The sequence below is a fragment of the Eumetopias jubatus genome, unplaced genomic scaffold, assembly GCF_037043125.1.
Source record: "Eumetopias jubatus isolate StellerSeaLion01/CBP00866 unplaced genomic scaffold, mEumJub1_p1.0 scaffold_1, whole genome shotgun sequence".
Taxonomy (NCBI): domain Eukaryota; kingdom Metazoa; phylum Chordata; class Mammalia; order Carnivora; family Otariidae; genus Eumetopias; species Eumetopias jubatus.
In genome coordinates this window covers 34652671-34680547 of record NW_028274807.1, presented here as the reverse complement: position 1 = coordinate 34680547, position 27877 = coordinate 34652671, and the positions used below count along the sequence as shown (strand labels likewise).

The 27877-nt window shown below is 35.6% G+C and overlaps 1 protein-coding gene across 2 annotated transcripts in view; it reads left to right on the top strand.

Annotated features, from left to right (window-relative positions):
- GBE1 (1,4-alpha-glucan branching enzyme 1) overlaps nt 1-27877 on the top strand; it is a 279362-nt gene that overhangs the window by 23880 nt on the left and 227605 nt on the right. The window lies entirely within an intron of this gene.

Below are 27877 nucleotides of genomic sequence, written 5' to 3'. Positions count from 1 at the left end.
TTGGTTAAGCGACTGCCTTCGGCTCAGGTCATGATCCTGGAGTCCCGGGATCGAGTCCCGCATCGGGCTCCCTGCTCAGCAGGGAGTCTGCTTCTCCCTCTGACCCTCTTCCCTCTCGTGCTTTCTATCTCTCATTCTCTCTCTCTCTGAAATAAATAAATAAAATCTTTAAAAAAAAAAAAAAAGAATAGGGCAATGATAGTGTTCTTGGTTTCTGTTATAATATGGTCCATAGTGATCTTATGATGGTTAATTTTATGTGTCAACTTAACTGAACCACAGGGTGCCCATGTATTCAGCTAAATATTACTCTACAGGTGTCTGTAAGGGGAATTCTAGATGAAATTAGCATTTGAATTGGTAGAGTGAGTAAAGCTGATTGCCATCCCCAATGTGGGTGGGCCAAGGCCTGAATAGGACAAAAAGACATGAGTAAGGGAGAATTCCCTTTCTCCCTGCCTGTCTTTGAGCTGAAACATAGGTCTTCTGCTTTTGGACTTGGAGTTGGACCAGATCTCATACCATTAGCTCTCTTGGTTCTCAGGCCTTCAGACTTGAACTGGGAAAACTAAACCATTGGCTCTCCTGGTTCTCTAGCTTGTCCACTGCAGATCTTGTGACTTCTCAGTCTCCATACCACATGAACCAATTCCCTATAATAAATCTCTTTAATAAGTACCTATATATCTCCTATTGGTTCTGTATCTCTGAAGAACTCAGACTAATATGGATTTTAATCACTTGAATATCTAGAAAACATCACCCTGGGCCAGTACAGTAAAGACATCAAACTTTTTGGATCTGATTAATAGGGAGTAGTAAGCATTCTAGGTGCCTTAGGTAGGACTCACACATGCCAGATGGTAGATGATAAACTCTGTGCTTTAAATTGGTAATGTTGCAAAATTTAACTTAATACAGTGTTCAAATATTGGTTCAACATTTCTGAGTCTATAAAGTTTTTTCCTTTCCCCAAATGACTGGTGTTAATTAAATATAGAAAAATAGAGTTCCTTATTAATCTGAAGAGAGGACACTCATTTTTAACAACGTATACAGTATCAAACCTCTAAAACTTACAAAGTTCTGTACCTTTTTTTGCCTTGAGCTTTATCTTTGAATTGTGATTATTTTTTATTGTTAACTGGAAAATAAATTTCTGGAATTTAGTGTATTTATTTTACACATGCACATACTCATATATAAAAATCAATGTCATATTTAAAAATAGAACTCTAGTTAAATGACTTATGATGTAAAAATAAGGATAAGTTAAATTGGAAAGCTTTAGGGATAAACTAGAGTTTCCATCCTCAAGGTTTTCTTGTTTTTGTTTTCATTTTTTTAAAGATTTTATTTATTTGAGAGAGAGAGAGAGAGAGTGCACAGAGGGAGAAGCAGACACCCTGCTGAGCACAGAGCCCAGCTGAGCCACCCATGCACCCCACCATCCTTAGGGTTTTTTTAAAATTGATTATACCTAATACTTTTAAACAAGTAAAATTTCATTTATATTTAGTAAAATAACAGATGACTAGGTAAGAGAGGCAGGTTCGTCCAACTGCTACCCTTTGTTCATGTAAAGAAACAGAATTCATTTCAGCAATTTATTTAGTGTCTTCTATGGGCTAGGTACTATTCTAGGCATTTGGAATATGAGTGAACAAAACAGACTAAAACCTGTACATTTGAGAAGCTTGCTTTATAGTAGCAGGAGACAGGTAATACACAATAAACATAACAAATATTGGATGCTAAATGCTATGGCAAAAAGAAAACATAGAAAAATAGTAGAAACGACACAGGAATGGAACAGCAGTTTTAAGTAGGCTTTTTTTTTTTTTTTTTTTTTTAGGGTGGACACTTTTGAGCATTTGGCATTTGTGCAAAAGTGTGAAGGGGAATTAGTTATTTAGATACTGGGTGGAAGAATGTTCCGGACAAAGGAAACAGCCCTCAGGGGTTTGCCTGAAGTATTTAGGAAATCTGTTTGGGACATAGTGAGCTAGGAGCAGAGTAGTAAGACATGGCATAGAAAGATAAATTGAGTAAGGCTCAGATTTCCAAGTACTTGTAGATTACTGTAAAGATTGGTTGGTTCTTACTGTGAGATGCGGAGCCACTGGAGAGTTTTGACCAGAGAAATGACATGATTTTATGGTTTAAAATGATTACTGTATTAGGGTTCTCCAGGGAAACAGATCAATTCTCTCTCTCTCTCTCTCTCTCTAAGCCAGCAACTAAATAAAAGTTTTATTATGAGGAATTTGCTTGTGCAAGTATGTACACTGAAAAGTCCCATGATCTGCTGTGTGCAAGCTGGAGGCCCAGGAAAGCTGGTGATATAGTTCCAGTGAAAGTCCAAAGACCTAAAAACCAGGAGAATGGATGGTGTAAATTTTAGTCCGACTCTGAAGGCCTGAGAACCACAAGTACAGATGTTATAAATCCTAGTCTGAGAGCAGGAGAAGATGTTGCAGCTCAGCCAGTTAGGCAGAGGGATTTTTTTACTTCCTCACCTTTTTTTCTGTTCAAGACTTCAGTGGATTGGATGATGCCCACTCACCTGGGGGAGAAGAATCTTCTTTACTCTGCTGATTCAAATGCTGGTCTCCTCTGGAAAGATACAGACATACCCAGAGATAATGTTTAGCCAAATACCTGGGTAATAAGTTTTAGGAGACTGAAGACAGATTGCAGGAGACAAGGATGCAAGCGGGAATACTAATTATGGCTACTTCATAATCTAGGTTAGAGAGAGGATGGTGGTTTGGACTAGTAGCTTAGCAGTGGAGGTGGTAAAATGTGATTGGATTATGGATCTGTTATAAAATTTGAATCAAGAGGACCTCCTGATGGATTAGATATGAGAAAAAGAAAGGAATTAAGGATAACTCCAAGGTTTTTGTTATGAACAAGAGGAAAGAATTTAATAAAGTGACTACATTTGTCATTTTTTTTATATAGTTGAATCCGGGATTTTACTTATTTTAGAAGGAAATGGGCTTACTGTATATATTTGCCTGATAGAAAAGGTACCAAATTGTAGTCTAATGTCCTATTTGTGAGTGTTAATTATCTTCATTAATAGTAGACTTTGTATTTCATTTTACTTACTGATCTGGCTCAGTGCAGTTCTCATGTGTTATATATATTCATTGATTTAACGACTACATTTCAATACTTAACTATGTAAAGGCCTTGCGTTATGTCTGGGCTACAGCAATAAACATGAAGCAGACAGCTGTCTTCATGGTGTTATAATCAATATGTCTAAAGGTTTTTTTTTGTTTATTCTGTTTTTGTTTTTCCCATTATTTCCCATAGAATTGGATACAGAAATTAATGTTTATTTGGGGTATAAAAGTAAGTTTTTAGACATATCTGTCAGGGCTTCCACAGGAAATAGATGTCAGTCAAAGCAGTATAATCTAAGGCTGACTTATTTTAAAGATATGGTAGTAGGGAAGCCTCAGTGGATAATGCAGTGACCAAGGGCTTAGCTTCTGTGTTGCTTCCATGGGTGGTCTGAAGGAATAAGGGAATGGGAAGTTAATATAATCTGGAAGGAGAATATGATATAGAGACATCCATTTAGAAAAGAGCAGTGAGTGGTCTTAGGTCAGGGGACATGGTGAACTCAATTGCATGGAGGGAGCTGGGAGCTTAAGTATCCTGATATCTCCCCGCACCCCACTCTTCTCTCTTCTGGGATCTCTCCAGTGGCCAAACCCTATGGGCGGCCAGAAATCTATTAATATAGTCCATGTAGGTCATGGTATTGGAACAGAGAACAGTGTGCAGAATGATGGAGAATGGGTCTGGAGGGGCAAATGAAAGATGTCTGGACAGTTTGTCCCTTTTTGCGTCTCAGCCTATACTCCTTAACCTTTTTCAAGGTGAAATGTTTGTGATCCTAATGTAGGTGATGCACAAAGTCCCATCGTCTATGCTACTATCAGGTGATGTCAGACTGGTCCAACCCTCACTGAAATAGAAAGCATTGGCTATCACTAGTATTCTTCATATAAGATAGCACAGAGGAAAAAACTAGAGAAAAAAATGACTAAGTAAGATAAAACATAATTGCTGTAGGCCATTGTAATCAGCCTCCACCTTGGCTGGATGGGGTTCTTTGCAAGGTGAAACTTTATGGGGAACCTTTTCAAGGTTCATTTCCACAGGATCTGAGTCCTTGGTGGTTTTATTTTTATTGTGTTGTACCTTACTGGGACTGTGAGGTGTCCCAGTATATCTCCTGATTTTAAACATAGTCCTCTTGGCCTCTATTGTGAAACCAACTCATCTTCCTCCTCATCTTCCCATGGTTCAATGTCGGATGGAGTATGAGATGGCTAGAGAGTAGTCTTAGCTTTCAGTTAATCAAAAATATGACCATATTTCTTGTTGGAAGAATTCCCCCTCCTTTGGGAACTGAGACCTCCACATCCACCAAGCCTAAAGTTGGTGTGAAGCAAAATTCTTCCTGTATCTGTTATCAGATATGATAATGAGAGGGGCTATGCCCACATCTTCTATTTGATTCCTGGACCTATGTGCTGTCTACGGAGAGACAATACTATTCTACTATTTTATAAAGCCAGCTATTTCTGGGTGATAAAGCATGTGGTAATACCAGTGAATTGCCTAAGAATTAGCTCATTATCTCTATTATATATCCTGTTGTCAGCGGCACTATTGTTTCATCCAACATGACAACTGATAAAGTGTAAGGCAAATCCCTGAATAGTAATGCTGGTGGAAACATCAAAGACAGATCTATACCCAGAATATGTTTATCCATATAAGGACAAAATACTGCTCCTCCTTGAGTCCCTCCTTGATGTGATGGGTCCAGTGAAATCAGCCCACTACCAAGTAGTTGATCAGCCCAGAAAATGGTAATATTCTTGGGTTTTTGTGGGACAGCCTGCTCTTGGCTGGCTGCATACTCAGCATAGGATGTAGTGGGTTTAGACTTGGTGAGGGGGGAGGACCACCCAGGCAACTTTATACATGAGCACGATGTATATAGGCTGAGGAAAATGGCTGACTGGCATGGATATCATCATACTATCTACTTATTCCTAGAAGTCAGTCAACATACTTGCCTGTTACTGATTCTTAAATTTCTTTGTTTCTAAATTTATACCTTGCTGGCTAGACCGTGTAGTTACTAGCGTATAAGTCAGTGTCAAACTGTACTTCTAGTTACTTCTCATTCCACTCAAAGTAGAAAACCAGATGTACAACCTAGTTTTGCTCACTGGAAAGGTTACTGCTGAATGGAATTATAGTATACTCCTAACTTATACAGGCATTTATGCAGATGCATTCATTATCCAAGCTCAAGCTTTTTCCTCCTGTTTCTTGGCCATTGGTATCTTATCCTGAGGCCAAATGTGCAGGTTGAGGGAGAGGCAGCAATGTAGTAGGAGCAAGTGCCTTGGGAGTCTGAGCCTCTTGTTTTGTGTAGTTTAGTTTACATTAGTTTACATAGTTTGTATAAACAACTTCCGTTTTGTAATGGAATTCCATTCTGCATGTCCAGAATGGAAGGCTTGGTGGATCAGATAAATACCCTAGTTCAACCTGGGCAATTCAGATCTCATAGTCACTCGATGTTAATGGGCAGGTGGTTAATCTCTATGAGCACCTAGTAGTAGTAAGCCCTGAGCTGCTTTTCAAATTGAGAGCAGTTGCCTGCAGAGAATGGCATGAGTTCCCTTTGATGCAAACTACATATAATAGCTTTTTGAGGTGAGAGGGCAAGGTGGAAAAGGCTGGGCCATGAATTTGGAGGGGCAAAGGGAAGATAACTGACATACTTTGAACTCTTTGAAGAATTTCCTCATCTTTTTTTTTATTACTATGTTATGTTAATCACCATACATTACATCATTAGTTTTTGATGTAGTGTTCCATGATTCATTGTTTGTGTATAACACCCAGTGCTCCATTTAGTACGTGCCCTCTTTAATACCCATCACCAGGCTAACACATCCCCCCAACCCCCTCCTCTCTAGAACCCTCAGTTTGTTTCTCAGAGTCCATAGTCTCTCATGGTTCGTCTCCCCCTCTGATTCGCCCCCTTCGTTTTTCCCTTCCTACTATTCCTTATCTTTTTAATGATAAATATTTACTCAGCTCTTCTGTTACTATATATCTTTCTGTATAAGAGAGCATCAGTAATGATTTGATTTTATATTAGAATTTAGACTTAATTTCATAGTAGTGTTTTTTTCTCATTGTGTCTTTTTTTTGGGGGGGCAGAGACACTTACTTTTTCTTTTTTCTTTCCTTTTACACCACCCCCCCCCCCCCGCATGGCAAGTAATAATTAGGATGTATTTCAGTTGTAATTTCCTTTGCAACATATGGCTAAACTAAAGGGGTCAGCTCCAGACCAGACTGGTGATTCATTGCTATCCAGGTTCACTGTTTCTAGTTTCCTTTCTGTTAATACCTGCCTGTTTCTACTATTCAGAGGAAAATCTGGATGAGGTGGTTTCATATTGTTTTCATTATGTATCTATGTTGAGGTAGCTCTGTAGCCAGGGTAATTAGAAAGCGTATAATTGGAATAAATCAAGTTCTCTAGCACTATTGTAGTTCTTCCTCATCCCTACCTGTAGAGTCCCTGCTTCATTAGTACTAAATTTTTGTATTGTTTTTCACAAAGTTCAAATCACTTTCAACACATTCACCTATCTTTAGGATGACAGATGTTTTCATTTCTATAATATATGTATGTCTTTGTGTGTATATATGTATGTCTGTGTGTGTATATGGCAGATTCTTGCTCAGTGAGACCTTTTAAATTCAGGAAGTTTTCATATTATCCTTTTTTTCCCCTCAGTACTATATCTTTTGATTCATTTTCAATGTTTTATAATGTTTATGATTTAGTAGACAATCTGTACACAAAATAGGTACTGCCAAGAAACTTATTTTTTACTGGTAACTCTGTGGTAACTGGGAGGTTAATTGATAATTCTGCTATATAATTAGCTAATATTCTAAATAATCATAATATAAGCATCTTTAAAAATAGTCTTTTTTTGACAATTCTGGCAGTTTTCGTGAAAAAAAGGCTGCATTTAAGAATCTGTTCCTTTGGAGGCCATCAGGATAGGATGAAATTATGAGAAACCAAATGTCACTTCAATTTATTCAGCATGAATTTATCTTCCAAAAGAAGCTTAAAAATATACTGCCTACTTTTGTCTATTTTTGCTGAGAGTCTTACTTTGTAATGACATTCATATTTTTTGTATTTTAGCTCGAAAATTGTTGTTAAAGTTTCTTATCATAGGAAGAATTGCTTTGAGATATTTGGCTTTATATTATGTGATGATTGCTCAATGGCAAGGGATTAAAAATTACTTATTTGTGAACATTTAAATATGGAAAATTAACATGTTTGGATTGATAACATTTTATAGGAAGTAGTTTGTTGTTCTGGGAACGTTTAATCAGATTCCCATCTGTTGGCTTAAAGATCCTCTAACACTCAACCACATAATTAATGATTTTTTTTCTGTCCTCATGATAAATTTGTAATCTGTGACTTTTGTTTTCAAATAAAGATACGATCTGTTAGCCTCTTTTCAGAAGATGTTACACATACTGCATCAAGGGAAGAGAATGTATGACATTTACAGAATTCCTGTTGGAAGGGAATTTTGCCTAGGAATTAAGCAGGTTTACATTTTCAGATTTTCATGAAAAAAATACCAAAAGTATCTTGCCCATTGAACTGCCTCAGTTTGGTCATTTGGTTGATTTGGATATCACCAGAAACCCCTCACCAATATCCCTTCTGCCTCACCACTGCTCACGGAAGTCACCAAGATAAGGCCACAGGACTTAGCTGGGAAACATCACTTTGTTTGGTGCCCAAAGGTAAGAGCACATCAAAAAAAAAAAAAAAAAAAAAAGGTAAGAGCACATCATAAGCTCTGGGAAGTATTGCTGGGGTGTTTGGAGTAACCCCTCTGTTGGTACAGACTTGAAACACAATTCATATAAAGCCCAGTGTTGCTTAGCAACTTCTATATATAACCCTTTGAGTGATCTCTGCCTCTTCCTGTCCAGAATTGAACTTCTCATTGTTTTTAAAAAGAAACTAAAGGCCTACTTTAGAGAAGGGATATTTCTCATATATATCCTCAATGCTGATGTGTCTCAGAAGAGTCTCAAAGTCATTTTTAGTACAAAAAAATATCCTGAAGGGGGATGTATTGTTAGAGACTATTCCCCTGAAGGGAGAAATGTGATCCTATAAAAAATAAATGTATTTAGATTTTACCAAAATTGGGACATTGGGTAAAATTGAGTTATTGATGTGTTTCATGTTATTCTTTTAAAGAGGCAAAAAAAAAAAATTCTTCTTGATTCTCAGGTTAAGTAACCTTATTTAAGAAGCAATCTATCTACCCATCAGTAAGCATTTAAAACAGATTGATGTGCATGGTAGTGATGTAGAAAAGTTTTGTTTATAAGGCTATTTGTGGGCTTCATCTTCAGAAATCAAGTCTAGTAGAAGGCGTTGTGGCATGCATCTCAAAAATCTTGATTGTGGTAAGCACCCAGTTGAGTTGGACGTAGGAGGGACAGCACTTACAGAAATACATGTTTTGGGAATTTTTTTAAGTTAAACTGCATTCATTGGCTTTCAGGAATTTATGTAAGTATTTAAAATTGCTATTAGTATTTGGATATGAAGACATTTTCTTTTTTTCATATTTTAAATTTGTATTTTTTTACTTTCAGAAAAATTAATTTTTGCTTCTGATGAATGAGATTTTTTTTCTCCAGTGGAAGATACCACATTTTTATTGTACATATTAGAGCACTGTTTGCTAACCTAAGGTGTTATGACTACAAAGGGGTTTTGGGATTCTGTAGAGGAGCTGTGGAAACTGGACATCAGACTTTGTAATGCTTATTTTGTAATTGGTTTAGGCTTTTTTAGATTTTTTTTCTTCCTTGAACAAGAGAAAACATTTTCTCTGTCCTGAAAATCTGTCTGTGATTCTTTTTATTGACTAAAAAGATCTTGGAGAGTGGGAGATTTTGGTTAAAGATGATAATTTTAAGTCCCATCTTGATACCATAGAACTGTAGGAAATAATTAGTGAACAGTATCATAATTTACTTATGATCAGACTTGGAAGCATCCTGATCTTTTAAATTTAGAATGTTAATAAGAAAATGCTGGCAAATACTATTTTTAGTGTGAATTTGGAAACAAATCTAAGTTTCATTTAAAGTGAGTTGTATAAAATATTTTAAATATATACATATGTATTTCCTGCAAGATGATTTTTCCTTGCATTTGTTCTTCTCTCAATTATAGCCATGTTCGCTGAGGCAGGACAGAAACCAAGAATGGAGTCTTGTGGAGAAAAATGTCAAACATTCTTTTCTCAGCAGTTGTTGAACTGCCCGGTTCTTGATGGGGTGCAATTATTGTTTAGGTGTTCATTCTAGTAACAAATTAGAGGGAAGGAATTTGAAACCTAGTGTTTTCCAGGGATGAGAAATAAAACAAAGAAAGCAAAACAAGCAAACGCACAATCAAAGCTCAGGCTTTGATTTGGGAGTTGATTTGTCAGAATGAATGACTAATGCTTTTCATACTACTGCACACCGTCTATAAAGGAGGCAGGGCCAATAGAGTGGCTGCAGATACCTAATTACACGGCTGCCTCTGTCTTCTCTGGGGTTTTAAAATAGAAATAATGTTACTCTTGAGGAATCAGAGCTGGACTTTTGTGCTCTGGTGGTAACCAGTCTTAGAAGAGAATGAGTATGTCATGCTTCAATGCCACTGCTTTTCGTATTTATTGTTTGTAAGCGTGGTTTTGAGAATGTTGCTGGAAGTCAGAAGAAAGGAGGAAAATAGGTATTGAAGCAAACAATAATAAAATAGATCTATCACTGGAACTGTCTGTGCAACAAGCAGTGAAGTAATTTAAGATGTATTGCACTGTTTTTAAAGAAAAAATACACCGTGAAAAAATTGAAAGGTTCATCCTACTGTTCTACAGGCGGTAGTTTTTATTTAAACACGGCACTCTTGATATTGCAGTCTTTTTAAAAAAATCATTAATTTTATTTAATAGGGAGGATGTGTGTCAGTTTCTGCTGTGGGGTGAGTTTGACATTTGGAGAGTGAGTAAAGAAGTATCAGGAAGGTTGTGGTAGGTTATATCCTTCAGGAAATGATGCTGTAAGCAAATTATGCTGGGCAGCCCCACCAAACTGAATTTTCTTGAAGACAGGCACTACATTTTGTTTTTTTGTTCTTTTTAGCTCAAGAGGTATTTTCTTCAGGAGTGCCTGCTGTTGTTAGGTACCTGATTAGGTTTGGAGATTGAAAGTAGGAGAATTAATAAACGGGTAAAGGGGGTGGGGAAACATGTATAGGCAGAATCAGTTCGCTTTAAGGCTTTACAGGGCCTTGTGCATTCCATTTCAGCAGGGTGATCTGTGGTGGCAGATCATATTATTGACTTAGGAGAGTTATGCCTTCTATTATAATGATTTGACTAGTAGAAGAGCTAAAGAGATGTAAGTTTTCATTATTTGGTTGTCTTTGCTTTTCAACAAGTAGTCTTTCAAACTTTTGTTAAATTGGACAATTAGATGAAATATGCTCTACCTTAGAACTTTTAAATTATTTTTTAGATAATACACTTTAAAATCATAATTATATTATAGGTCCTTTCATAATTTACTTCAGATTCTATTGTCTTTGCCTTTTATGGTAGGAAAAAATAGAAAAATAAAGATAAAAATACAGTGACGTTATTCATAACGTCATTATTCTGAGATCATGGTTAACATTTTGATGTATAATCTTGAGATACTTTTCTATGCATTTATAATTAAACAACAAAAGACCTTTTAACTTTTATTATTTTTCACATAACAGTGTACTATGAACATCATTTTATGTCAGTAAATACAGATTTAAAACTTATATTTTATGTGTGACGTAGCATACATATTCAAGAAAACCATACCTGTGATTTGCATGGGGGGATCCTCAAAAATTTGAAGATACTATGTAGGAATATTAATCATAATGGCTAAATTATTTCACATGAACTTTGGGAATTCTTATAGAGAATTTCAAATTGAATTGAATGTACAACCAAAAGATTAACCACTGTTATACATCGTTACAGTTGTCCATCCTTATCTGCTGGGGATATGTTCCAAGAACCCCAGTGGGTGCCTAAAACTGCAGATAGTACCAAACTCCATATATACTATGTTTTTCCCTATACATACATACCCATGATAAAGTTTCATTTATAAATTAGGCATAATAAGAGATTAACAGCAATAGCTAATGATAAAATAGAACAATTATAACACTATACTTTAATAAAAGTTATGTGAATGTGGTCTCTTAAAATATTTTATTGTACTGTACTCACCCTTCTTCTTGTATGATATGAGATAATAACATGCCTACATGATGAGGTGAGGTGAGGTGAATGACATAGGCACTGTAACACTGTAACTATTGACTTTCTGAAGTCAGAGCATCATCTGCTTCTGGACCATGGTTGACAATAGTTAACTGAAACCGATGGACAATGGAACTGTGTACAAAGGGGGACTACCATATTACAATGCTGACCATTTTAAAGATACCTTAACATAGAATTAAAGAAATCTTTTAAAATCCTGGTTCTGACACAAATACCATATGATTTCATTCATTGTGGAACTTAAGGAACAAAGCAAACAAGAAAAGGAAAAAAAAGAGAGACAAACCTAGAAACAGACTCTTAACTGGAGAGAACAAACTGATGGTTAGCAGAGGGGAGGTGGGTGGGAGGATGAGTGAATGAAGTAGGTGACGGGGAATAAAGAGCACACTTATGATGAGCACTGAATAATGTATAAAATTGTTGAATCACTATATTGTACACCTGAAACTACTATAACACTGTGTGTTAACTATACTGGAACTAAAATTAAAAAACTTAAAAAAAATTCTGGTTCTGACAATAATTTGCTGAGTGATCTTGGTCAAATTGCTTAGTCTCTCATTCTTGGGTTCTTTCTCATTTGTGTAATTTAGAATTCCTAACACAAAGAATTGAGAGAATTAAATGAAATATTGTTTGTAGAGAACTTAGCACAATGCTAGGTACATGGTAAGTGCTCAGTAATAAGCAACAGTTCTTATCGAAATCCCTTCAGGTCATTAAGACATTGTCTATGATTGTAAATGCCCCATGGCAAAACATACTGAGGGAACCATTTGTTCAGTCCCTGTTCCTTAATGGATGCTGTCCTAGATGTCGAAGATGTAAAATTAAACAAAAGATGATCCTTGGCTTTATGGTACCCACAATTTGGTGGAGAAAAATGTCAGCAGGGAAATTTATAAAACCGTATGATTATACCATTGGGACAGTTTGGCCAGAGCTCTTTGTGAACCCTGTCTTGGGAATTGTTGGCCCATGAGCAATGAGGAATCGATGTGAGTTTACAACTCCAGTAGTTTTGATTATGAGTAGGCCACATTAATTATAAGTACCACTATGTGATCTGGCCAGAGTATTTTGGGAACACCAAATTAGAAAACAGTGGCCCATAAGCAATAAGAGTCCTAGATGAATTTGAAGTTTCCATTTTACTGATGTTGAATAAGCTACCAAATTAAGCTTCTGGGTGGCATTATTAGCAAACAGATTTGCTTGCACTTAAATGGAATTTAACGTTGGGTTTTCTTGCAGATCTGCTTATAGCATTATGGTCTTGGTTATAGTAGTTTAATTTGGTGCAGGGACTCTTGATAGTATGGTTAGTGAAATTTATAAATGTTCTTTTCCATCCATACTTCATTATAAAACCTACAGAGTAATATAGCTCAGTAAAACTTAAATACTTTAATCTCAATTTGGAAATATTTAAAAGAATAAAATATGCAGTTGGGGGAAATAATTAGCTGGGACATGTAAACAATATACCAGACCACCCTACTTGCCAAACTGTACCATGGTTGCAGTCCTATTCTGTTCAGTCTGTTTTAGGTCATTGGATATAAAAAAATTTTTGTATGTGTGTGCATGATATATATATATATATGTATATATATACTATGTATGCATAATATATATGTGTATATATAAGCGTATATGATACAGTATATTTATATATACATATACAGATAGATGGGCAGAAAGAAACTTGGATTTTTTTTTTTTTTAAACTTAAAAGAGATCTTGCCAATATGTTGGAAGTGACTGTGAAAGCTCTTTGATCTTTTGGTTTTGTAGCTGACAGAATTTTGAAACCTTTGTCTCCCTCAGTAAAGGCAAAGAACTGTCAGGGTATTTGATAGACCTTTGATATTTCATGGCTATTTAGTCCAAAAGATGTGGATTTTTTTTGTTGGAGATATGTATCTTCTTAAATTCTTTGATATATATTAGGATAGTGTGTCCTATGCCATTGTCAAAGTGAAAATTGATTCATTTATCATGTTTCTAATATTAAAAACATTCACAAGGATAAAGCTTAGAGGCTATCTAGCTATATTTAATAAATTCAGGAGTGTGATTGGGTTTGTTGATTTGCCAAGTGCCAATATTTAAGCTTTCTGATCTTTGGCAGTTTTTTAGGTAAAAAAAAATAGTGCTTGTTAGTTTTTATTTTACAATTGATGTAATAACCATCCAGTTTGAAACATGTATCAGAGGTATAAATAGTTATCTGCTTATTTTGCTTCAGTAAATTAATTCAGGTTCGTTGTGACAGATACATCCACTCCCCAGATTAAATTTTCTGGGCAATTAGAATCCAGCACCAACGTAATTCCTGCTCTTTTTTAGGCTTTAAAAAATAAAATTAAAAAAAATGCTTTGTGGATTTATTTAGTCAGTGTAAATACGACAAGTTTTATTTTTTTCAAGTGAGTTTTCTGATGATTTTATTTTTTGACCATTTCTGTCACTCTTACTTATAACAAAAAGGTTTTTTTGTCCTTCAGAAGTTTAGCTTATTAAAATTTAGCAAATATTAAGCAACAAAGAATTTAAATTTAGTACGAAGTCCCAATCAGCTGGGAAACTGTAAACTGCAAAATGTATTGGGTAGTATTATGGCTAATGGTTAAGGTCAGATACTCTGGAAACAAAATCTTGGATTTACATTCCAGCTTTACCCATTTAATAGCTGTGTGATGTTGGCAAAATTATTTAACCTCTTGTTTCTTCATCCGCCATCATGAGAATGACAGTAGCACTCTTCACACTGGGTTGTTGTGAGGGTTTAAATAAGTTACTACTTAACAGTGCCTAGAATGTAGTAAATACGCCATGAGGTTAGTCATTATCATTTAGGATTTGTGATATTTACAACTTATTATAATTTTTTTTCTGTTGACAGACTGGTTTTCATGTTTTATTTACTATATATTTTACATTTCATGGATGGCTTATATGCTGCATTATACTTTAAGAAAAATATGTATTTAAAGTTATATCACTTGTGCATGGTAAAATATACCCTTTTTGGTATATGTGGGAGATGTCCAAAATAACTTTTGTATTGAAGTGCATTTTTTTTCCTTTCTTGGTTGGAATTAGGACCCAACTTTGAATCAGAGATTAGAGTATGGATTACTCTTAGACCTGATTCTTAGACCTGGACAGTACTTTTCGGTTCAGTCTCTCCAGTTTTACCTGAGGAAGCTAAAACTTTGGGAGGTTATCTTACTGAAGTTCACATGGCTAATGCCATAGACTCAGTCTAGCACTTGTGTCTTTTGACTTCTTAACCTCCTTCTCTGTTTTGGTGAGTAAAGAATTTTTGACAGTGTTTGAGTAACAGCGACATTCATATTAAGAGATGAAAAGACATAACCATCATTGATTATAATCTGTTGGTACGTGAGTCACATTAAGAAGATGATTCTGGTGGTAATTTGGAAGATTGGTTGGCATATGTTCTCAGTAGCATAGCTTATTGTGCAGATTGAGGTCTGCATCATCACCTAAAGCCCCTCTCTACCCCAAACCTGTGGTCTTTGCCATGTCATTTTTCCAAAGAGAGAAACCTGACCACAGAACAGAGTGTTTTTTGAGCCAAGAACTGTTGAAACATGAAGTTAGATTTCTTCCTAGAAATCAGTAGACTAAGACTGTGTTAGCTCATGTTTCATATTACACGAGAGAAAATAAACTGAAAGGTCAGTTGAACAGTTACAGCATTGCCCTTTTCCAAGATAATCAGCAGAGCATGTAGCAAAGACGTGAACAGGAGTGTGACTGGAAAGACAGTGGCTGATAAAGAGGCTGGCTGCTCAAAGTGCTTGGGACAATACTTGACACTTCAAGGCCTGACCAGATGGGCCGCCTCACAGGGCTTACCGTCAGTAATTCTGATTTATTACATTCACACGATATTCTTTTCTAGTTAGGCAGTCAGGTTTTCACATTGCCCGAAGACCCCAGGAATTTTAATATTGACCATTAATCATACCTTGGTAAAATGCAAGGGCAATATATTATTAATTTGTTTGCAACCAAGAGACAAGGCACGGTGATGAAAATTAATTTCTAGCTATATTTTGTTAATTTATTCTAATTAATCTGTTAAGTGAAAATATATGTGCCTTAATGGCTATATTGTAGGTTCTTTAAGTTGTATCATTAAATATTATTTTCATTATCCTAAATGTAGGATTCTAGAGATGAGTGTTATTAAAATAAATAGGGAGCTGTATAAAGCTAAGTAATACCACTAAGCAGAGGATTTCTAGTTTTTCATTAATTGAATAAGAACATTTCATGTTTTTGGCATTGTAGGACTTAGAACCAGGAGGATCTCAGCAATAACTTGTCCCAACCCCTTCACCTCTATGGCCCAGAACCAGAATTAGGAAAGAACGTTTAATAAATAACAACCACTATTTACTTTCAGGATGCTGTTTTAAATAGTAGCAGCAAACTTTTAAAAGTTAATTTTTAACAGTTTTGAAATGACCTCATTCTCCTCCCTAAAAAGAAAGATTTGATGATTTCTATATAGTCATAATTTCTACATCTATTTTTTTATGTTTGAATCAGATTTATTTAAATTAAGAAAACATCATAGATTTGGTTTAAACATACCCTGTGTTCTGCTTTTTTTTTTTTTTGATGTAGTGTTCCATGAGTCATTGTCTGCGTATAACACCCAGTGCTCCATTCAATATGTGCCCTATTTAATACCCATCACCAGGCTAACCCATCCCCCCACCACCCTACCCTCTAGAACCCTCAGTTTGTTTCTCAGAGATTTGAAACTCAAAGTAGTCAAATTACACTTTAGGTCAAGTAAGAGCAAAACTGATATTTAAATAGCTTTTATTCTTTCACATTAGAAAATAATAGATCAACTATTTGTTCTTGAATGTGATCTGAGGATGTATTTATCGGATTGGCTCTGCATTTGACTGTGTTTTATTTATTTTATTTTATTTTTTTAAAAGATTGTATTTATTCATTTGAGATACAGAGAGAGAAAGCATGAGCAGGGAGAGAGGCAGAGGGAGAAGCAGGCTCCTCACTGAGCCAGGAGCCCAATGTGGGGCTCGATCCCATGACCCTGGGATCATGACCTGAGCTGAAGGCAGACGCCCAACCATCTGAGCCACCCAGGCGCCCCTTGACTGTGTTTTAGATATGGTACAAAATGAATAAGGTTTTTTTTAAAAGGTTAAAATTAATAATGCTCTTAATGCTTGCTTATAATTGAATTAATATTTAGATTTTAGTATTGTACTATAATTAGCATGATAGAACTATTTCATTTTTTTAAAGTTTCATTGACTTCTTTTTCTAATTAGAAATCCCTTAATTTTTTTTTAAATATGAGATATGCCATAAAATAATTTATTTTTAATAAATTTACAAATAAATTATTTATACAGTTGATCCTTGAACAGTGCAGGGGTTAGAGGCACGAACCCCCTTCATAGTGGAAAACCAGCAAATAACTTTTGACTCCCCAGAATGTAACTACTAATAGCCTACTGTTGGCTGAAAGCCTTACCAATAATATAAACAGTCTATTAATATTGTATCTTGTATATTGTATATATTATGTACTGTATTTTTACAATAAAGTAAGCTAGTGAAATAAACATTATTAAGAAAATCATAAGAGAAAATACATTTACAGTACTGTATTTATAAAAAAAATCAGCAGTATAAGTGGACCTGCACAGTTCAAACCCATGTTGTTCAAAGGTGAACTGTATATAGGTACAACCCTAACATCAGTGGTATTATCTTTCTGCTTTATTAATGGGCAGGCTGAAACTCTAAGACCATTAAGTAAAAAACCTAAGGGCAGTTTGCTAATGAGCCTAGCAATTGAACCCAATCTTTTATTTCTAAAGTCTGGTCTTTCTGGTACGCCATCATGCCTGGCACATAGTAGGTGGTCCAGACCATTTAGTTTTAGGCTAATTCCATATGTGAAATAGTTATTTTAATTAACATCGAGCCCCAATTCTCACGAATATTGGTGAGGATTGTGATAGTGAGACTAACTACTTGATTAAAAACTACATACCTGCACAATGCTATATGTTTGAATAGAAATGAGATGATGGGAATTAATTGCCTTCCACTCACTTTTCATCCCTTCTAAAGTACGGAATGGTTTGCATTCATCTTAAATAGCACCAACTGCTGAGGAGGATGTGTTTTGGCTCCTGGCAGTAGTCGGTGTCTTTATTGGGTCATCACATCCCCTAGTTTGCTATTCACTTTTGTGGTTCCATATGTTTGATCTTGATATAGCACCAAGTTGATGAATCGGCTTCCTATGTGAGATCATGTATTTCCTTACAAAGCTGGTTGTTTGGTCACACAGGACCTTCAGGAGGCAGGCGAAGAATTTCTCTGAGGATTCCTTCCCATTTTCTATATCTTATCGGTCAAAATTTGTCCCATGGAGCCTTTATTCCTCCACACATGCATGTTGTAGAATCTGACCTCCACTGGTAGTCGCTTGTGAGTGACAACCTCCATAAGTCCAGTCAAAGGAGTGCATGAAGCTCAGAGGGCCAGCGGGACTGAGTGAATCAAGGAGTGTAGTACAGTTACAATGCATTGTAACTCTCTTACATTTTAAGAGGCTATTAATTTTTTTTATGTTGATCTCAAATGCAGCAATCACTTTTAATACTTTATTGTCCTAATAGTATTTATTCATTTCATGCAAAGGTATCATGCTAAGCATTTTTAGGTATTTTATCTCATTTGATTATCAAAGCAACCTTATGAAGTAGGTTCTGTTATTAGATTAGGAAATTTAGTCTTAGTTATAGCTGGTAAGAGGTAGGATTGGGATTCAAATCCCAGCATAATAATTCTAATTTTTAAACCTAAATCTGACCATTGTATCACCATTGCTTAGCCACAATCTGAACATAGTAAGTGCTCACTAAAAATTTTTCATTGAGTAGTTACTGTGTGCTAGTACTTTAGGTGTTTGGTTACCTCAGTATGCAAAACAGATCATTTTCCTTGGCTTTGTGGGATTTATATTTTAGCTACTTCTGTTTTCTGGTTAAAAGCCTTTACCAATGCCTTATGTAATGCTTTCTCACTTTGCTTTTTCCTTACTATCTCCCACACATTATGAACAATGTCTTGAAGCCACTTTGTGATGTCTTTCATCTCTATGTTTGCAGTGACTAGCATAGCACTAGATATATAGTAGATGTTCAGTAATACATATGGAATAAATGGGTGGATTTTACCACTCCTTGTTCATCAACTTTACTTAAATGGTCCCATCTCTGGTGTTTCCTGGTAGATGAAGTTGAGTATACACTGAACTGGATAGAGATTAGAAGAGTGACTAAGATTTTAAATGGAAGCTTGGAAATTTATACATTTGTTGATTAATGACATTTAAACATTTAAAAATAAGGAACATTTAAAAATAAGAAACCACACACATGCAGTATGATACCAATTTAAAAATTCTTTTCATTGAACAATCTTGTATAAAAGAAGAGTCTACAAATCCCTGTGCTTTTAATATTGAGTCTATTTTAATAAAGATTTCATTAACCTTTGGACTCTGCCTACCAAAATTCATCCAGAGATAGCGCGGAGCAGGAACACAAGCAGGGGGAGTGGGAGAGGGAGAAGCAGGCCTCCCGCAGAGCAGGGAGCCTGATGCGGGGCTTGATCCCAGGACCCTGGGACCATGACCTGAGCCAAAGGCAGACACTTAACCAACTGAGCCACCCAGGCGCCCTGGACTAATAAACTTCTAAAGAAAAGGATTTTATTTTATGTAATTGAATTATTAGCACACAATAAATACTTTTATTCTGTAATAAATATGTTGCCGTTTTTGTTGTAGAATACTTATCCTTAATTAAGAGACATAAACTGTTCACTTTAAAGTCTCAAATGCCTAAATCTTCATTTGACATTTTAAGACATGGATAATTGTGCATATTCTGGATAGTTTTCACCTGAGGAGAAAGTTCCTGCGAGAAACCTTAAAGTTTTTTAAAGGCTGATTTTAAAAGCTATTTTTTTCTTTCAAAAATCCCATTACCTCCTCTTTTAACCTTATTTTTCCATTGTTTAGCTATTAAAAATTCCTGTTGAGCTTTTACTTCTGTGCTTATTCTTGCCTCCAATACAAGTCTCCATAGGAAGCAAATGACAATATAAAATCTTGAAAATTAAGCTAGCAGGGAAGGAATTTCCCCCATGGGTTCCTTAGGTTTCAGGACCACTCAGAAACACTTGAGAAAGGATTCTACATCCTAGACGTTTCTAGATAAGGTATGATCCATCTCTCTTGACCTATCTCTTATGTTCACAACTCTGCCTGAAATTAGAAATTCAGTACTGATCTAGGATGAATTATCTTCCAGGAGAGCAAAGATTTCTGTTTGTTTCTTTTTTTTTTTTTCCAAATTTACTCCTGTTGCCTCTGTAAAATAACTGTCTCCCCCCCGTCAATCCAATCTATTTAATTTTTTCCCAAACTTTCCATATTCCGTGCATTCAAGTCAATATGGAGTACTTAGTATGTGCTATGTGTTAGTATGCCTTTATTTGTAATTTCCACAACAGGAAAAAAATGGTAAAGATTCTTAAACACTTCTGGAATTTGAGGGGAAAAATCCTTGATGTTTGCTAATAATTAACATATATATTAAAATCTAAATCAGTGCTATAAATAAAAAAAGATAAAAAGTATCCTACAGCATTGCCCCTCACTGAAGTTGCAACCAACAATTACTGAGCGCTTGCTGGCTACTGTGGGGATGGCTCCCAGTGTGATTTCATTGATTCCTTAGAACCTATATGTTTCTCGCATTTAACAGGGGAAGAAATTAAGGAAAAGGGAGGTTAAGTGACTTGTTCAAAGTCACATATAGTATGGAACAGGATATAATCTGCACTTTATTTCTAAAGACAAAGCTGATTCTCTTAATTAAAAGATGAATAGCTTTATGAATGAAATTTTAAGGACTTTCTTTAAAAAGAAAATGTGACATTTAATTTGAGATTTTTGTCTCTTGATTCACTTAAAGTATACCTTTTGTGATAAATGATGCTTCATCTCTGTTGCTCCTTATCTTCTTGACCTTGGACAACTTAGCATATTTAGCTGTGCCTCTGTTTCTTCCTTTGTAAAAAGGATTAAAAACATCAGTGTAGAGATCAAATCTATATCTGTACAAAATGCTAGTTGCTATACTAACTTCATTTTATGTTCTTTGGTTACTAAGAATTTGACCTAGTTTTTAAATATCCTATAAATTCATAGCAAAATATTAAGAGAGATGACTGTAGTAGGAGAGGGCACAGGCATGATGAGCTTGCTGTGTCCTCAGGCATTTTCTTTTTTGAGCCACAGCGATTTCAAAGTGGAATGTGTATTTCTGTATCAGAAGCTATAGGGCTGACCTTGAGGGAAGTCAAGATATTTAGTTAAAGTAATATAATGCTATAATCCTATTTCCGTTGAAATTTTAGTAAATGGGACATTTGTACATATTTTATGAAAGTTCTTATGAAATGATTTTTTTGTAAACTTAAACCTTAGATCTGAAGTGTGTTTTTAAGATATTAGGCTCACCTTAACAATAAAATTATTACCGCATTTGTTTAACCTCCCAGAGTTGTATCTTTTTTTAATCTGTAATGTTCCTTGTATTATGTATATATGTGTTTTTATTCTTTTCACTCTAAGTCCAAATTAATTTTGTTGATTGTTCCTTACAGTTTGATCATTTTATGGAATGTTGTTATTATGTTGTTTAATATGGGTTAGAGTTTTCATATACCCACAAATTACAGCTTAACAATATTCGTAAGAAGTAAACACAAAACAAACAAACAAACAAAAAACAAAAAAACACATTTTCTCATAGGACTTTGAGACTATGAGAGGGTTTGCATACTAGTATCTCATTATATGTATAGACCTTTTTTTTTTTTGTCCAGGTCAGTATTTTAAGGATTTTTGAAACATTGCCAATATTTAAATTAGGGAGAGTTCATAGAAAAATCTCAGATTTTTTTGATTCTTGAATAACTATTTGATCTGGCAAATCACACTTGGTAACAATGGGCTGTAGCTATCAAATAGGAGCTTTTGTTTTTCAATGGGGTTTGTACTTTCCATCTTATGAGAGTTCCTTTCTGTATTGTTTTCTCTACTCTAAGGGCACCTTCATCTTTTCTCATCAGGCTCACACTTCTGTATTTCTTTATGTGGGGCAGCTCCTCAATATATGTGATACTTCTCTGGTTTCTGTGGGTGGTTCAGTTTGTGTCCCTTGGGGTAAGGGCTGTCAATGAGACTGGGGTCATGTCATTTTGTTAAAAGCTAATTTGTTTCAGATCATGGACTAAATATAATTTTTATACTTATAACACCATGGATGTGTGTGCATGTATGTGTGTGTATTTGTATGTACTGGGTATGTATATAATACAAAGAGGCAACTCAACACCAAAAATCCCCAAATAATTTGATTAAAAATGTGCAGAGGACCCAAATAGACATTTTTCTAAAGAAGACATACAGATAGCCAACAGACTATCAAAAGATGCTCATGAGAAGATGCTCAACATCACTAATCATCAGGGAAGTGCACATCAAAACCATGAGATATCATCTTACACCTGTCAGAATGGCTAGTATCAAAGAGACAAATAACAAGTGTTGACACGGATGTGGAGAAAAAGGAAGCCTTGTGTACTCTTGGTGGGAATGCAAATTGGTGCAGCCTCTGTGGAACAGTATGGAAGCTCCTGAAAAAATTAAAAATAGAAATACCATACAATTCAATAATTCCACTACTGGATATTTACCCAAAGAAAACAAAAAGGCTGATTCAAAAAGATATATACACCCTGTGTTTACTGCGTTATTTACAATAGCTAAGGTATGGAAGGAACCTAGTTGTCCATCAATAGATAAATGAATAAGGAAAACGTGGTGTGTATACACATACACAATGGAATATTACTCAGTCATGAGAAGGGATGGGGATATTACTCAGTTGCCATTTGCGACTACATGGATAGCTAAGTGAAGAAAGTCAGAGAATGACAAATACCATATGATTTCACTTATATGTGAAATCTAAAAAATAAATGAACAAACAAAAAGCAGAAATAGACCTATAAATACAGAGAACAAACGGGTGGTTGCCAGAGGAGCGGGGGGTAGTAGGATGGGCAAAATGGGTGAAGAGGAGTGAGAGGTGCAGGCTTCCAATTAGGGAATGAATAAGTCACGGGAACAAAAGGTATAGTATAGGCAGAATGTTGCAATAGTGTTTTGCAGTGACAGATATTGCGGCAGTTATGGTAGGATAGCATAATCACATAGATAGCATAGTAAACCTGTCTATCGAATGAGAAGTTGTACACCTGATGCTAATGTAACATAGTGTCAAATATCAGTTAACAACACAAGAGGGGCTCATATATGAAATATTCCCACCCACACCTACCACTCCTGTAAGCCACTTCACTCCGTTGATCTGATTATATGGCATAGTTTTGCTGACGTTGAAGCAAATGCGGTGACTATGGTGGCATTAGGAAGTCTTAAGGCCCCTGCCCACCTCAGGCCATTGGAACCCCAGCCCTGGAACTGAGGAAGAGGCCCTGTGAAAATGGATCTGCATGCCATTCATAGCTATATCTATATTTTCTTTATGCAAGTAGCTGCTTTGTGGAAGACTTCTATAACTTCTTTCCCTAAAAGCAACCCATTTGGGGCATCTTTGCATGTCAGCCCATTTCTCTCTTCCTCATTCCTCTTAAAGACTCTTGTGTAATTTATTGTTTGGATGTTCCACCGTTTATTCAACTAGTCTCCCAGTTGTTGATCTGGTAGGTTATTTTCCATGGCTTGGTGTCATAAATAGTGCCATAATGATTATCACTGCACACCATAGATGGCCTTCCTTCCTTGTTCTATAGATCCAAAGCATAAATTTCTAAAAATGGGATTACTTTGTGATTTTGAAATTTTCATAGCTGATGCCAAATTGTTCTCTAGTTTATATCATACCAAACAGTCTTTGAGAACGTCTTTTTCTCTGTGCTATACTTTTCAAGTTTAGGATTTGCACTTCTTCAGTTACATATGAATTGGAACATCTTTTCATATGTTTATTGGCCATTTGTATTTTTTTGTGAACTATTGGTTTTGTTTTGTTTTTTTTAAAGGTTTATTTTTTAGAGAGAGAGTGTGCTAGCACATGGGGGAGGGACAGAGGGAGAGGAGAGAGAGAATCTCAAGCAGACTCCCCGCTGAGCACGGAGCCTGATGCGGGGCTCAGTCTCACAACCCATTTTTTATTTAAATGGTACTTATTTGTTGTAAATTATTGGAGCAATGCAAGGGAGAAAGTAAAAAGAAACCCCATGAAAAAAAATTGTCACTAATATTTGGGGAACATTATTCCTGATATTTATATGCTTACATATAGGTAGGAGAATAGAGAAATATCTTGACAGACAGAAATAATATAATGAAACATGAGAAAGATATGTATTAAATTTAACTTAAATTTATTTGAAACAAAGAAACTGAAGTGAAATGAAAGAAATGTCTGATATTTATATACATCTTCCTTTATACTCAAAAATGTTGTTTTCTGGAGTGTACATCTGTCAACAAAGGCTTTAAGCCATTTACAATAGTACCAAATAGTACCAAAAAGAATAAAATACCTAGGGATAAACTTAACCAAGGAGGGGAAAACCTGTACTCTGAAAACTATAAAACACTGATGAAAGAAATTGAAGATGACACAAAGAAATGGAAAGCTCTTCCATGCTGATAGATTGGAGAATGAATATTGTTAAAATGTCCATACTGTCCAGAGCAATTTACAGATTTAATGTAATCCCTATCAAAATACCAACAACATTTTTCACAGAACTAGAGCAAATAATCCTAAAATTTGTACAAACCACAAAAGACCCCAAATAACAAAGCAATCTTAAAAAAGGAAAACAAATCTGGAGGTATCACAATCCCAGATTTCAAGGTATACTATAAAGCTGTAGTAATCAAAATAGTATGGCACTGACACAAAATTAGACACAGATCAATGGAACAGAATACAAAGCCCAGTAATAAACCTACACTGTTATGGCCAACTAATCTACAACATGGAAGACAAGAATATGTAGTGGGAAAAGACAGTCTCTTCAACAAATGGTGTTGGGAAAACTGGACAGCTACATGCAAAAGAATGAAATTCGACTACTTTCTTACACCATACACAAAAATAAACTGAAAATGGATTAAAGCCCTAAATGTGAGATGGGAAACCATAACATTTCTAGAAGAAAATATAGGCAATAGTTTCTTTGACATTGGCCATAGAAATATTTTTCTAGATATGTCCTCTCAGGCAAGGGTAACAAAAGCTTAATTAAACTATTGGGACTACAGCAAAATAAAAACCTTTTGCACAACAGAGGAAGCTATCATCCAAACAACAAGGCAGCCCTCCCGAGTAGGAGAAGATAATTTCAAATGATGTATCTGATTAGGGATTCATAACCAAAATATATGAAGAACTAGTACAACTCATGTACAGTTGGTGGGAATGCAAGCTGGTGCAGCCACTGTGGAAACAGTATGGAGGCTCCCCCAAAACCTAACAGTAGAATTACCATATGATCCAGTAATTGTACTATGGGCCATTTACCTAAAGGAAATGAAAACACTAATTCAAAAAGATATCTGTACCCCTACGTTTACTGCAGCATTATTTATAATAGCCAAGATACGGAACCAACCCAAATGTCTATTGATAGTTGAATGGATACAGAGGATACAGAAGTGGTGTGTGTGTGTGTGTATGTTTATATGTGTGTGTATATAAAATACACACACACACACATATGTTTACACACACACACACACACACACACACATAGTGGAATATTACTCAGCCATAACAATGAATCATGGAACACTACATCAAAAACTAATGATGTAATGTATGGTGATTAACATAACATAGTAAAATTAAATTAAATTAATACCAAAAAAAAAATAATGAGATCTTGTCATTTGCAACAACATGGATGGACCTAGAATGCTAAGTGAATAAGTCAGTCAGAGAAAGACACCTGCCATATGATTTCACTACTATGTGGAATTTAACAAAGAAAACAAATGAACAAAGAAAAAAAGAGACAAAAAATGGACTCTTAAATATAGAGAAAAATGGTGGTTGCCAGAGAGGAGGTTGGTGGGGCAATGGGTAAAATAGGTGAAGGGGTTTAAAAGTACACTGTATTTTCTTGTTTTCCTTTCACTCATCTCGTTTCTTTTACAATAAAATTTACTTTAATCATTGAGGTTATTTTTTGTTATCACATTTACACAGATGCACCGTTGTCTAGCTATGGTTCTATATTTAAAGACTCAGGGTTCAGCAACACTGCTGCCATGACTTTTAATTCCTCTGTGTATGTTTTTAATCTTTTGATCACCTAGTTTTGTTTTTTTTCCCCTTCAACCATAGTTTATTAGTGTAATAAACTTAAATTTATTTTTTAATTTGACAGTATTTAAAGAATTCTTTAGGTTTGAGGAAATTGCCTTATAAAATACCATTAGATTACTCCCTTTCCTTCTCACAAATGTGTGGGCTTGGCTTTATCTTTTGGTCTTTAGTGTAATGTTCCTTTGGGAAAAACAAAACAAAACAAAAACTAAAACCTCCCTCTGCTTGCTTTTTTATGACTGGTTGTCTGAGGAGTTCTTTCTTTATCCTCTGAATTTCAGTAGCTTAAATTGGGAGGTGTTGGCACATGTGCGTGTTTGTGTTTGTTTTCCAAATTTTTCTTCAAACATAGCATGCTCTTTTTTAATATGCAAATTTAATTCTTTTTTTTTTAAGATTTTATTTATTTGAGAGAGAGAGTGAGCATGAGCTGGGGGGCAGGGCAGAGGGAGAGGGAGAGGGATAAGCAGACTCCGCATTGAGCATGATGCCCCACACCGGGCTCGATTCCAGGACCTGGATGGAGATCATGACCCGAGCCGAGCCCTTAACCGACTGAGCTGCCCAGGTACCCCAAATATGCAGATTTAATTCTGAGAGAAAAATTTTCCAGCTTCATATTTTTTACATCATTTTATTTGGTTTTGTTCTTCGGAGTCAGCAGCTATCCTTATTTAGATCATTTTTGTCAATTTTGCGTACCTCTTAGCTTCTTTAATATACTCCACTTCTTTGCCTTTTTCTCCAATTATATAAATTTCCAATTCTTTATTCATTTAATAATTTGCTATTTTTATTATATGTGCATTTTGTTTTTTGCCAGTTCTAATTTATTATTTTCCAGTGATACATTTTTTTCCTCCTTTTGTTTCTTTAAGTCTAGGGGTCTCATTTTACCTCTCAGTCTATTGTTTTGTCCTATAATCCCTCATCTTTTATTTTTTTTCCACATCTCTTATTTTTATTGAGTTCAGTTTTTTAAAGATTTTATTTATTTATTATTAGAGAGAGAGAGAGAGAGAGAGCACAGGAGCAGGGGTAGGGGAGAGGGAGAAGCAGGCTCCCTGCTAAGCAGGGGAGGCTGACCCAGGGCTCCATCCCAGGACGCTGGAATCATGACCTGAGCCAAAGGCAGACTCTTAACCGATTGAGCCATTCAGGCACCCCTGTTGTGTTTTAATTAAGTTGAAATATAGTGAAATATTCCCTGTATATCCCCTACTTGGATTCATGTCATCTTTCTGGGACTTTTATTGCTTACCCCTCAGGGTCTGGGCAAGTGCAAGGAAGCTTATTAGCATTGCTCAGTTCATTGTTCTGGAACCTTCACTTCTGACAAAAAGCACCTACCACCTGCCTCACTTCAGTTTTACCTGTTTTGTCATAGCTTCTCCCTAGATCTGTTGGTATTAGTGACAATAGTAGTGTTTTGTTGGCATAGCTGTTTGGACTCTGGCTCTGGGAGAGGGTCAGGAACAACCATGTGCTACTCTTGTTCCTCCTAGGGGAGGAATCTTCGACTTCTTCTCGTGGCCACTAGCTTTTACAGTTTGACATGATGTAGTAGTTCTTTCCATGCTTATTAGTTGATACAGGCCAGACGAGGCAAACTACAGCCCATAGGCCAAATTTGACCAATAACTGTTTTGTAAATAAGTGTCATTGGCATCAGCCATTCCCATTCATTTACATCTTGTCTGCAGCAGTTTTCATGCTTCAGAGAGATAGTTGAGTTGTTGTGAAGTGGACCAATTTACTATCTATCCTTTAACAGGAAAAGTCAGCCAAACCCTGTTGTAGAGTAAGTTTATTTATCTT